The sequence below is a fragment of the Piliocolobus tephrosceles genome, chromosome 15 (assembly GCF_002776525.5).
Source record: "Piliocolobus tephrosceles isolate RC106 chromosome 15, ASM277652v3, whole genome shotgun sequence".
NCBI classification, from domain to species: Eukaryota; Metazoa; Chordata; class Mammalia; order Primates; family Cercopithecidae; genus Piliocolobus; species Piliocolobus tephrosceles.
In genome coordinates this window covers 15733011-15745956 of record NC_045448.1, presented here as the reverse complement: position 1 = coordinate 15745956, position 12946 = coordinate 15733011, and the positions used below count along the sequence as shown (strand labels likewise).

The following is a 12946-nucleotide window of genomic DNA, read 5'->3' as shown; positions in this document are numbered from 1 at the left end:
AAAAAAGTGGGGAGGAGGTGAGAATACCTAGTTAAATGAGACAATTTGCAAACCCTAATGTGAAGAATATTGACCACCGTCAGAGGGAATCAGGTCTGGGGGTTCTGGGCCTGGCCGGGCCTTCCTTGGACCCTCTGTCCTGGGAACCCCGCAAGGCTTGCAAGTGTATATCATCGTCCTTTCTAGATCTGTGGCCTCAGGCATTGCTGGACTCATAGTGGGTGCTCACTCCGAGCTGCTGAGGGGAGGACTCAGTTCCATTTATGAGACTGGCAGATCTCAGTGTGGCCTCTCTCCTCTCCCACCTACCAGTTGCTATGCAGGCAAGGCTTGTTAAGACCTTCAGAACTCTGCAAGGGCAAAAGTACAGACACTATGTTACATACGTGAGGCTGGAGACCTTCGTTTCCCATTTAGAAAAGCCGATGTTGAGCACTCCCATTGGGAGGAAAGAGGAGCCAGCTAGAGCTTTCTCCCAACTAAAACTGCTGCCAGCCAGAGAAGAGAGTTCCCTGAGGACAAAGAGAGCATTCACGAGGCTCAGGTGAGCTCCTGGGCATTGCTGCTCGGCCAGGCTAGGTAATAGAACGAGGCGGGTGGGGGGCTCTAGCTCTCAGAATCTGCAATTGTCTCTTGCCTCCCTCACAGATGCGGCAGGCAGAGATAAATGAACAGCAATCAACAATGAAACTTCCACTTTCTAATGAACTTGGTGAAGTGCACCTTCTATTTTTAACTGGCCCAATTTCTCAGTCACATCACATGACTCCTATTGTCTTGTCTGAGAATTATGAACAAGAAAGAGAGAGAGAAATTGGGCCATATTTTCTAGTGCAGTAAGGTGATGAACTCTCTAGTCGCATGTACATTTCCTCTTTCATTTGTAATTTGCTAAGTAACCTTAGAGAAAAAATGCGCCTTTTTACAACTTTGGTGCTCTATTTAAGGAAACTAAGAGCCATAAAATGACCTTATTGAGGTCACATGTAAAGTTCTGAGCTAAATAAAAAATTGCTTTGGAAAATATGTCAATGTTCTGGGTTCATTTAACTTCAGGAGTTGCAGAAACGATTTTGGTGTGGAGTTTGGGTGGGTTAATCCTAATTGTTTCCAGTTCATATAAAATTTCGTCTTATATTGGGCAGCACTCTAGGAAGGTTCTTTCTTTCTTTCTTTCTTTTTAGACAGGGTCTTACTCTGTCACCCAGGCTGGAGTGCAATGGCGCAATCTCGGCTCACTGCAACCTCCACCTCTGGGTTCAAGTGATTCTCCTGCCTCGGCCTCCCAAGTAGCTGGGACTACAGGTGTGCGCCAACGTGCCTGGCTAATTTTTGTATTTTTAGTAGAGACGGGGTTTCAACGTGTTGGCCAGGGTGGTCTCGAACTCCTGACCTCAGGTGATCCACCTGCCTCTACGTCCCAAGTGCTGGGATTACAGGTGTGAGCCACCACACCCAGCGATAGTGGGAAGGTTCTTTAGGTAACCTGGGAATGAAACATTGCTCCGTTTTTTTCTACCTATGTTACCTGGCTTGGGCAATTTTCTCAACCTATATATGTTTCGCTTTCCCCCTCCTACCTTTCCCTCAGTCTCTATGTGTGACATTTTTCAAGGCAACTGTCATTTTCTTAAAGACGGTATATAACTCATAGCTCACCTTCCCTGAGATAAGGGGAGGAGACTATTGTTTCTTACCTGTTATATGTGAAAGCCAAGGCGGTTCCTTAAAATTCATCAGTTTGGACAAATCAGCTTCACCGCCCTCGACTCTGAATTATCCAAGTTCAGTATATCCTAGAAATGTGAAATCTGAATAACCTTGTTAGGAAGTTTGGTATGTGTTAGGAAACTATCACTTTGGCACATTAAACAGTCCCTCATTCTGGATCTACTATGTTTAAACCCACTTCCCAAACTGTGTGATGAGGTACCCTGAGGCCCACGGCAAACTCACAAGAGCACTGAAGAGTTGTTTTTTTTTCATTTTGTTTTTTTTGAGACAGAGTTTTGCCCTTGTTGCCCAGGCTGGAGTGCAGTGGTGCAATCTCAGCCCACTGCAACCCCCACCTCCTGGGTTCAAGCTTCTCCTGCCTCAGCCTCCCAAGTAGCTGGGATTATAGGCATGGACCACCATGCCCTGCTAATCTTGTATTTTTAGTGGAGATGGGGTTCACCATGTTGGTCAGGCTGGTCTTGAACTCCTGACCTCAGGTGATCCACTCACCTCAAACTCCCAAAGTGCTGGGATTACAGGCGTGAGCCACCATACCCGACCTGAAGAGTATTTTAAATGTAGAAGCCATACCCAACACCCACAGGCCAACATACAGCTGTGGGCTCCAGGCTGCTCACCTTTTCAGCATCAGATTGGGCTGCATCCCTTTCAAGGACATCATATCCTCGCAAAGCTGAGTTTGAGGTGGTTGCAGGGATAACAGGCATGTGCAGTGTGAAAACCAATGCGAAACGGGAGGTGAAGGTGGTAGTGGCCCATCAGATTCCAAGATCTCAGAAGGTGCATAGCGCCCAACTGGCTCACACATCCTGTGAGTTGTAGTTATTTGCGAAAGAAATAAAAACAGTACTTTTTCTTTCCATGTATGGGTATTATTATTTCAAATAGCTACTAGTTAATTAGGAGATACTTGTCTTTTTGATATAACCACTTAAACAGAACTGTTATGTATCTTGTTGGCCTAGGAGCGCCATGATCCAAAAAGTCTGGGAAACCTGTGGCTTAAGCCTACAACCCTAGGAGGTAGTCTTTCAGCCTCTTACATACTAGAACACAAGGTTAAGGATTTTGAATATTGTTTTAGGTTATATTTTCCCAAAAAGGCCTCAGCAATACTTCTGGTTCCATGTGGTTTTCTAGAACCTTGCCACTCCGTCTCATCAAAAGATTGAGTTTAGAGCTATTTAAACTCTATTGTCCTTGTAATCTGGATTCTGCCTCTGCCATTTCACTGGCATCAAGGATGCTCAGTCAACCATGACTGCTCGCCTCTATAGGCCCATCACCTTTCCCAAGCCTTACTCTCTTTAAGATATCTACGGCACCTGGCACTGTAGCCACCCTCTCTGAATCTCTTCCCCTCTGCTCTGGGTCTGCATGCTCTTGCTTCTGTCTTCCCAAACCTGGCTGTTCTTTGCCTATCGCTTTGAGTGGCTTCTCTGCTTAGCTCCTAAACATAGTGATTTCTGACAGTTCAGTCCAAATACATCCTGCTCATCTCTCTCCCCAAAACTGAGCTTCCATCCCTGACTTGCCTCGAGCTGATAATGGGTGGTTCTCCCAAAGACTCACACTTGAAATCCCCAGGCACCTTTTGCTCCTCTTTTTCCTTTGCCCCAATCACAATCCAGTCACTAACCCTAATGAACCTTCGTTGAAAGTGTCTCTTGAATTCATCCATTCCTCTTTAATTTTTTTCTGTTCCTCTAAAGCAGTCCCCTCTTATCTTCAGACTTGACTATGATAAGCCAACACTGAAGGTATTCATATATTTGTTAAATAATGATGCTAACCCCTTGGTAGTCTCCTGGACCTCAGTTTCTCTCCCTCTAATTACTGCTGCCACCAAAGTGATCTTTCTAAAATACCACTTTAACCATGTCATACGACTACTTAGAATAGTGTGATGGTTAATATTGAGTGTCAACTTGATTGGATTGAAGGATGCAAAGTATTGATCCTGGGTGTGTCTGTGAGGGTGTTGCCAAAGGAGATGAACATTTGAGTCAGTGGACTGGGAGAGGCAGACCCACCCTCAATCTGGGTGGGCACCATCTAATCAGCTGCCAGTGCAGCTAGAATAAAGCAGGCAGGAAAAGATGGAAAGAGCAGACTCGCAGAGTCTTCTGGCCTTCATCTTTCTCCTGTGCTGGATGCTTCCTGCCCTCGAATGTCAGACTCCAAGTTCTTCAGCTTTTGGACTCTTGGACTTCACACCAGTGGTTTTCCAGGGGCTCTCAGGCCTTCGTCACAGACTGAAGGTTGTACTGTTGGCTTCCCTACTTTTGAGGTTTTGGGACTCAGACTAGCTTCCTTGCTCCTCAGCTTCCAGATGGCCTATTGTGGGACTTCACCTTGGGATCGTGTGAGTCAACACTCTTTAATAAACTCCCCTTCATATATACTCTAGAGAAGCCTAATACAAATGCCCCTAATATAATGTCCCTCTAGAGAACCCTAATACAAATAGTAATATTCAGAAAGCAATAGTAATATACAAAAAGCAACAAGAAAACAACACATATTAATGATTCTTTGGTTTGGGAATTTAGCATAAGGGTATCATATGCTCTACATAATAATATTTGGAGTTTTTGCCTTACTCATGCATTACTTTTATAATCAGAGAAAATTTTTTTAAAAGGTATTATCATAAAAATTTAAAAAAAATTGAGTTTAATTTCCCTCCCCTTGGAACATAAGGCAGGTTTAGTGACTTGCTTCTAATGAATGCTGTCTAATACCAGTGTGCAGAAGTGACACTGTGTGACTTTCAAGAATAGACTGAAAAGTGCTCCAACTTTATCTTCTCTCTTGGGACGCTCACCCTTGGAACCCAGTCACCATGCTGTGAGGAAGCCCAAGCAACCCACATGGAGAGTCCACAGGCTGAAGTCCACGTGGAGAGGAACTGAGACCCCCAGCCAACAGCCAGCATTCACCACCAGGCATGTGACGCAGCAAGCCTTCAGTGATCTCAGCCCTCAGCCTTTTAGTCTCATAGCTAAAGCCTCAGACATCATGGAGCAAAACTAAGGCATCCCCCATGTGCCCTGAACAAGAGGTGGGGGCAGTGCGGACAGTGGAAGGAGTATGGCTATAGAAAGATCTGGGTTCAAATCCTGTATCTGCCTCATATTAGTTTTGGTACCTTACATGAGTCATTTACTTCTAAACCTCGGTTTCCTCATCTCTTATGAACTGAGATGTTGCATAGCTCAGAGCAAGGTCCCCAGCATAAGGTCTGAGACATAGTAGCATCCAATCTTGAGACAGCTTTAATTGTTAGAAACGCTTTCTTCTATGTGGATGAACTGAATTCTGCCTGCCTGGAATGCCGACCACAGACTCAGTCTTTCCCTGGCAAGGAGGGACGGGGCAGGGCCATGCCTCCTCCTTCAGCAGCCTTCCGACACCACTCCTTCCTGCCTCCACCCTCTGCCTGGTCCCTTTCCTACTCCCCACCAGGAGCCTCCTGAAGATGCAGAGGGCCTGTGTGTTGCTGGTGAGCCAGGACACATTGAAAGCCTTGTTTGCATGATAACTCCTCTTTGAGTCAGTTCAGCTGCTTCCCTCAATACAGCCCTCAGATAAGATGCTGTAACTCAGAATGTCTGGCTCAAAAGCAAACTGCTACAACTGAATCATACGTCCTGCGTTAAAGTCCACCCCCTTCTCTCCCATGCCTGGCCTCGCCACTGCACAAACAGAAGCCGAAGGGAAAGGTCCAATTATTCCATGGAGATTTAGCTACTGTATTGACAAAACGCAGCGTTAATTCCCAGAAAGCATTCAAGCCCCGAGGTGGGGGTGGGGGCGGAGGGAGGCAGGGAGAGAGGAAGAGCTGGCTGTGTAACTGGGTGAGAGTCATAGCCGCTTTTCAGCTGAGTCTGACCTAGTTTAATGAAATCAGGTCATCTGTGAGCTCTTCATTACCCTCAGACTAAACAGGACCCAACAGAGCAGCCAATGTCTCTGGCCTTTCAGAATCCTGCTCATTCGTATTATGACATTTTGATGTTGGGTCTTAATGCATGTTGACTTAGTGGCCTAGCCCCTCCAAAGGTAGTAAACAGCCTGAGTAAAGGCTGGGAAGTAAACAAGAGGGCTGATTTAAAAACCACACACACAAAGGCAGTGTAAATACCCCAGGTCCCTAGCCTGCATCCTCGGGGAAAGCAGCAGACAAAAGGCCTGGAGTGTCCGCGACCATTACGGCTGATGGATGGATGGAACTCACCTATTATCCTCCTGCCTTCTCACATGGAACTCGCAGCTTCAGCAGATCTTCAGGGCAGGGGGCGGGATTGGAAGGAAATGAAATTGTCAATTTAGGGACAGTATGGAGGATTCAAGGGCAAATTGCTCCCCAGCAACAATTGTAGAGGACAGGGACAGTTAACCCCCTTGAGACTGTCCTATGGGCTGGTGCTGGCTCTGTTTGATCTGCTGCCCAATCTGCATTGTCCTGAAACCAAAGCCTGTGGTCAGGGAGGCTGAAAATGATCCTTCTTCTCTCGGTGGATGCTCATTAATTGAACGAATTTTCCAGAAGTAGATGATATCTGTGGGTTCCCTGCTCCTATCAGACAGCCAGACTATCAGGCTCAGAAAGGGCAGGGTACTGTATCAGTGCTAAACACCACGTAGGTGCTTCAGTACATAGGTGTTTCAAGGACTGTGTATTTGGCATGTGCTGATGGTACCAGTGGTATTTTTAACTCAAGATAAATTTACCAATGGGCCCAGGCTGGTGAGGGCTGAGAATCAGGGGAGGCAGGAGGGAATTCCTACATACACTGACTGCTCTTTGCAGTCCCTAGACAGGTGTGGGGTCTAGAGTCGCACAATCTGATGAATTTGGTCTGGGTCTGACTAACAGTGTGTTGGCTTCTGCCTCTCAAGCAATGGCACGAGGTCAAAAAATCCCCTGACCTTCCCTCCTCCAAAAAACTTCGTTCCTTGCCAGTTACCTAATTTAAGTACCCTGTTCAGAGATATGTGAGGACTGCACAAACGTGGACTGGGAGGAATAAAACATTAATCGTGGGTGACTGCAGGCAAGAGGTGTCCCTTCTATAGGTTTTAGTTTTTCCATGTGTAAGACAAGGAGGTTTAATCACATCATCTCTAAGGGCTTTCTAGGAAGGGCATTCTAATTTGAAGACATCTTGAAGCGAATCTCTGCCTCCCCCACCCCAGGTAACTAGGCTCTTTTCAGAGCAGATGTGCCCTGAACAAACCATTTCTCTGGGCCTCCGAGGGATCCACTGCTGACCTTGACTTCCTTAATCCCAGGCTCCGACACTCATCTGCTGACTCTCAACCCCTCATCTGATATCAGCGTTTGGCCTACATCTATTGGTTCCTTTAATGATTAGCAAACACGGTTGAGCAGAGCAGAAAACCAGTTTCCTTCCCAAGGGCAAGGGACTACTATTCTGTCCCTCTCCAGAACCAAGGGAATGAAAGGTATTGAGCCTGTGTCTGCGTCTGGCCTGACATGCAGACTTTGACTCTCCGTGGAGGGAAGCAGGACCCCGACAGCAGAATGACAGCTAAGACTCTGCTTTAGCCGGTCTCTACTGTCTAATCAGGAAAATGGCAGGATCCAACCTGTCTCTACTATCTAATCAGGAAAATGGCAGGATCCAGTTTCCCACTGTGTTGGCATTGATAATATGTATTGAGTGACAGTGTCTGCAGTAAGGCAATTGATTTGAAAGACAGTTTAAGAATTGACTAGTATTCATAATCCCAGCACTTTGGGAGGCTGAGGTGGGCAGATCACTTGAGCCCAGGAGTTCAAGACTAGCCTGGGCAACATGGCAAAACCCTCATCTCTATGAAAAATACAAAAATTAGGCCGGGCATGGTGGCATGTACCTGTAGTCCCAACTACTCAGGAGGCTGAGGTAGGAGGATCACTTGAGCCCAGGAGGCAGAGGTTGCAGTGAGCAGAGATCATGCCACTACACTCCAGCCTTGGTTACAGAGCCAGAGCCTGTCTCAGAAAAGTAAATAAATAAAATAAAGTAAAATAATAAAAAAAAGAATTGACCAGGATTCAAGTGTTTAGAATTACAGAATGGTAATTATCTCCACATGCATCCTAATTTATAGGAATGCCAGAGAGCTTGATGGCTTATAAGTTTCAGCCAGTCAAAGTTGAGAGCCTAAAAGAACATCTCTAATCAGAGTACCGGAAAAGCACAATACCAAAAGGAAACCTACAGAAGTTTGGTCAAGTGGTTCCCAAACCTTTAGTCACAAAACCTTTTTTAGCAACAAAAGTCTACATGAAAATCAAATACATAAAATGGGACCAAGTGGAACTGTTTAGGTGAAACCAAGCAAGGACCCAGAGCCCTACCTCCCTTTTCCCTCATTCCGCCCCCTCCCCGAGCCCCTGAGGCCCTCGACACCCCATGGAACTTCAAGAGTTTGAAGAGCAGTGACCTATTCCCACCTCCTCAATTTGTAGATGAAGAAACTAACTTCTAGAAAGATGAAACAACTTGACAGATGCCGTGTGAGTCAGAGCCAGAGAGGCACTGGATTTTCATCTCAGCCCCAAGTGATGCTAGCTCACCATCACATAAGTGCCTGCTTTTCTTTTGTCTTTTTTTTTTTTTTTTTTTTTTTTTGAGATGGAATCTTGCTCTGTCGCCAGGCTGGAGTGCAGTGGTGCAATCTTGGCTCATTGCAACCTCCGCCTCCCCGGTTCAAGCAATTCCCCTGTCTCAGCCTCCCAAGTAGCTGGGACTACAGGCACGCGCCACCATGCCCACCTAATTTTTTGTACTTTAGTAGAGACAGGGTTTCACCATGTTGGCCAGGATGGTCTCAATCTCCTGACCTCGTGATCCACTCACCTCGGCCTCCCAAAGTGCTGGGATTACAGGTGTGAGCCACCGTGCCTGGCCAAGTGCCTGCTTTTCAATGATGCCCTAACCAATCTGCATTGCTTCCTTCCATTCAGAAGCTAATTTAAAAAGTGTCCTTTATTAGAATTGAAACGAAGTTTCAGCTATGATAAGATGGAAAGGCACAACATTGGGGGTGGAAAAAAGCTGACCTGGAATTAGGAGGACGTGCTATTACTTTAAGTCATTTTCTTTTCTGGAAACTGTCATCCTCATCTGTCAGCTCCAGGGTGGTATTGCAAAGTGGAAGACACCAACATCAGCAATTTCAAGATGTATGCAAATTTTAAATCTAAACGTCATAAATTAAATCCCTAAAGTCATCTCCTCTGTATTCTCTCGTAAATTCCTATGAATTACACAACACAGCTAAAATAGAAAACTCAATAGAAAGACTAGAAAATAAGGAATCTTCAAACATCCTTTTTTTAAATAACAAAGAGTTGGAACATGGGAAAGAAAAGATGAAACGTCAGGATCAATCCAGAATATCTAATGCCTGACTAATGCTAATTACAGAAAGATAAAACAGAGGGGAGAAATTATCAAAGATGTAATCATTTTTTTTGAAAAAATTTTCTAGAAGGAAAGAACATCAGTTCCAGGATTGAAAGTATACAGAGAAAAAATGAGAAAACAGCCACAGTAAGTTATATCAGAGTAAAACTTCAATACATTGGGATAAGGAAAAAAATTTAAAGCCTCTATGGAAAAAAAATTAATATTCTCTTCCAAGGATTGGACCAAAATGGCATCAGACTTCTTAATAGCAACACAGAATATCAGAAAACAAAGAAGCCACACCTTCAAAATTCTAAAAGTAATTTTAACATGGACCACTATACTCAACCAAACTAGCTAAATAATGTGAAGATAGAAGAAAGGAAATTTTACTTAGGCAAGAACTCACAAGTTTTATGTTCTGTGTACCATTTCTTAGGAAGCTGGAATAGGTTATACTCTACCAAAACAATAGATTAAACAATAAATAAGCAAGCAAGCAAGCTAGGAACAGATTGGCTGTCCTAGTATGTTCGGGCCGTGATAACAAAATGCCTTAGACTGGGGGAGTTATAAACAATAGAAATTTGTTGCTCACAGTTCTGGAGGCTGAGAAGTCCAAGATCAAGGCATCAACAGACTCAATGTGTTGTGAGGGCCCATTCCTCATAGATGCTGCCTTCTATGTATACTCACATGGTGAAAGGGACAAACTAGCTCCCTTGGACCTTTTATAAGGGCACTGATGCCATTCGTCAGAGCTCTGCCCTCATGACCTAATCACCTGCTAAGGGCCCCACTTCTTAACCCCATTGCATTGGGAATTAGATTTCAACATACAAGTTATAGAGGGACACAAACATTCAGAACATAGCAACTGCCGGTGCAGAAAGGCTACGATCATCAGTTGTGTGGCCTAAACAAGATAGGCTAGGTCAGGCTGTAGCATACAACTACAGAGGCTGTCTTCTTGTTACATGTCAACTTTGGTTTGGCTATAGCTCAGCACCTTGTCCTCTTTATCCCAGATCTGACTTGATGTAGCATTCTCTCTCTGAAACACTGACAACTGTCATGGCACAGAATTAAAGAGACCATGATAAACCATTCCCTGGTTCTCAAGTTCCTTCTCCAGAGTGACACATACTACTTGCACTTCTACTTACTTTTCATTGGCCAAAGCAAATTATGTGACAAAGTCAGATATCAAAGGGACACAGAAATATAATCCCCGTGCAAGAAGGTGCAGTGAATACGTTTAACAAGCAGTCTACCACATCCCAGGATGACAGCTGCATATTAGGCTCAAAAAACAGTCATTCAGAACCAGAGCAGAAGACGGAGCGTGATGGGAGGGAGTTTTACAGTTAGGAAAATGCAGATCGTCTGCTTTGTATAAGCACTGGCAAAAGAAAATGATTAACAAGCCTTAATTTTAAAAAAATATATATGTACATAGTACTATTCAAGTCAAAAGAGAAAAAAAAGAAAAATTATTAGCTCCAAAAGAAACAAAAACATTCTATTTTAAAAGGGAGGTACTCCATACAGTACTTGGTTCTTCAGTGAACAATATTTTCATAGTAAAAATGTAAATACTATCAATTTAACTTCAAATTGTAAAGCAAGCATTATGGGGAGGATAGAAAGAGAGGAAGTGAGGGGAGTAGCTACGAGAGATTGAACTCCTCAAGTCTACTCAAGTCATGTGATGGTTAAGTATTCTTTCCTGGATTCTGGTTCTGTAATATCTCACTCTGTATTCTGGTACTCCATCAGGAATCTGTAATACAGCCAGGCACAGTGGTGCATGCCTATAATTCCAACACTTTAGGAGGCCAAGGTGGGAGGATTGCTTGAGACTAGGAGTTTGACATCAGCCTGGGCAACATAGCAAAACCCCGTCTCTTCAAAAAATTGACAAAATAAAAAAATAGCCCTTCATGGTGGCATGCACCTGTGGTCCCAACTGCTCCGGAGGCTGAGGCAGGAGGATCACTTGTGTCCAAGAGGTTAAGGCTGCAGTAAGCCATGATTGTACCACCACACTCCAGCCTGGATGACAGAGAGAGACTCTGTCTCAAAAAACAAAAACAATCAGTAACGCGTGTTAATCCACCAGAAGTGCACCTGCAGTCAATATGCACAATGCCTGGCATTAATAAACCTAAAAATACCAATAGAAGCATGTAGAAAATGGAAAAACCAATTTAAAGTGCCAAAATGTGCTGCCTTTAAGGAGGTGGGAAGGGATAGAGCAGGGGAGTAGAGTATGGATCGTAAGTAAATAACAAAATGTTTTTTCTTAAATGATTAATTCTCAAGGCATCCAGACACCATAGACAGAACCTGACATTATAACCACCCTGGCAGCAATGCTATTTTTCTCTGATGATTCGGAGGTGCTTTCAGGCCTGGCCATGACTGAGGTCGTCTTTCTGAACACCATTCCTTATTCTTTCCCAATTTGTTAGTCTTGTAGGAATTGATTTTATGTTAGCCCTTCTAAAACCCAAAGAACCTATGTCCGTTTTGATCAATGACCAACCCTTTTGGAGATTCTGCTACTGATGCTGGCTAAGTCAGTGGCTTTCCCCTTGCTCCTCAGCTGACTGAGAAAGCACTAAGTGCTTCCAGCCCAGAAAGCAAGCCAAGCCGTGGTTGTGGAAATAAAGCTGTGGGAAGACATTGGCTGAAAGTATCGAAATAATGGAAGCGACTCCCTGGAATTCAGAAGCTACAGGTCATCGTCTCAAATATCACTATGTGGAAGGTGAGCCAAGCTTTCAGAGCTGGAAAATTTTCCTGGGGTTGTTTTCCCCAGAAGGCTGGGCAGATGTGCATGCCTTTAAACACATTTTACCTGGGGATAAAAGATAGCCAATCTTTCCAACCGTTTATTATATAATATATCCATATGATAATATCTTTTTTTTTTTTTTTTGAGACAGAGTCTTTCTCTGTCTCCCAGGCTGGAGTGCAGTGGCACGATCTCGGCACACTGCAACCTCCGCCCCCCCACGTTCAAGCAATTCTCCTGCCTCAGCCTCTCGAGCAGCTGGGACTACAGGTGTGTGCCACCACACCAGGCTAATTTTTGTATTTTTAGTAGAGACGAGGTTTCACCATGTTGGCCAGGCTGGTCTCCTAACCTCAAGTGATCCACCCGCCTCAGCCTCCCAAAGTGCTAGGATTACAGACGTGAGCCACTGCACCCAGCAATACCTGATATAAATATTAAAAATCACAGTCAAAGAAAAATGTGTAACAATATGAGAAACTATGATATAATGTTAAGTCAAGAAAAGCAAAAATAAATGGATATATAACCTATAAATTGTGTATGTGTTTGTGTGTGTCTGAATGTTAATAGGACCTACCTCTGAATGATGAGATTGGCCAATGTTTAGTGGATTTAATAAGAATCAAACCTTAAATAATAGATTTTCTTGAAGACTCATAAAATGACTATAGATAAAATGACTATAGATCAGAATTTAGTCCCAGTTCACCCACCAATTAACTGAATGATATTGAGCAAATACATTCACCTCTTTGGCCTCAGTTACCCCATCTGTGAAATGAAGTTGCTAAATGAGAAAAGTGACTTACACTTTTTCATGAAGCCCTACACCAGTATGGGGGCAGATGGGACTATTGAAGCCAGTGGGGCTCCTTGTCCTCCATACCAACTCTTTTGTCTAAATATGCAATTTTACAATCTCTAAAATCATTTCTGATTGTATTTACGTAATTTCAATATAGACAATTATACAACCAGC

The 12946-nt window shown here is 44.0% G+C and overlaps 1 long non-coding RNA gene across 1 annotated transcript in view; it reads right to left on the bottom strand.

Moving 5' to 3' along the window:
- The window catches only part of LOC111531343, a 36663-nt gene extending 30435 nt beyond the window's left edge, over positions 1–6228 (bottom strand). The window contains exon 1 of the long non-coding RNA XR_002728231.1: positions 5978–6228. This is a non-coding gene — a long non-coding RNA (uncharacterized LOC111531343). The remainder of the gene's footprint in view (positions 1–5977) is intronic.
- Positions 6229–12946: the final 6718 nt, after the last annotated feature.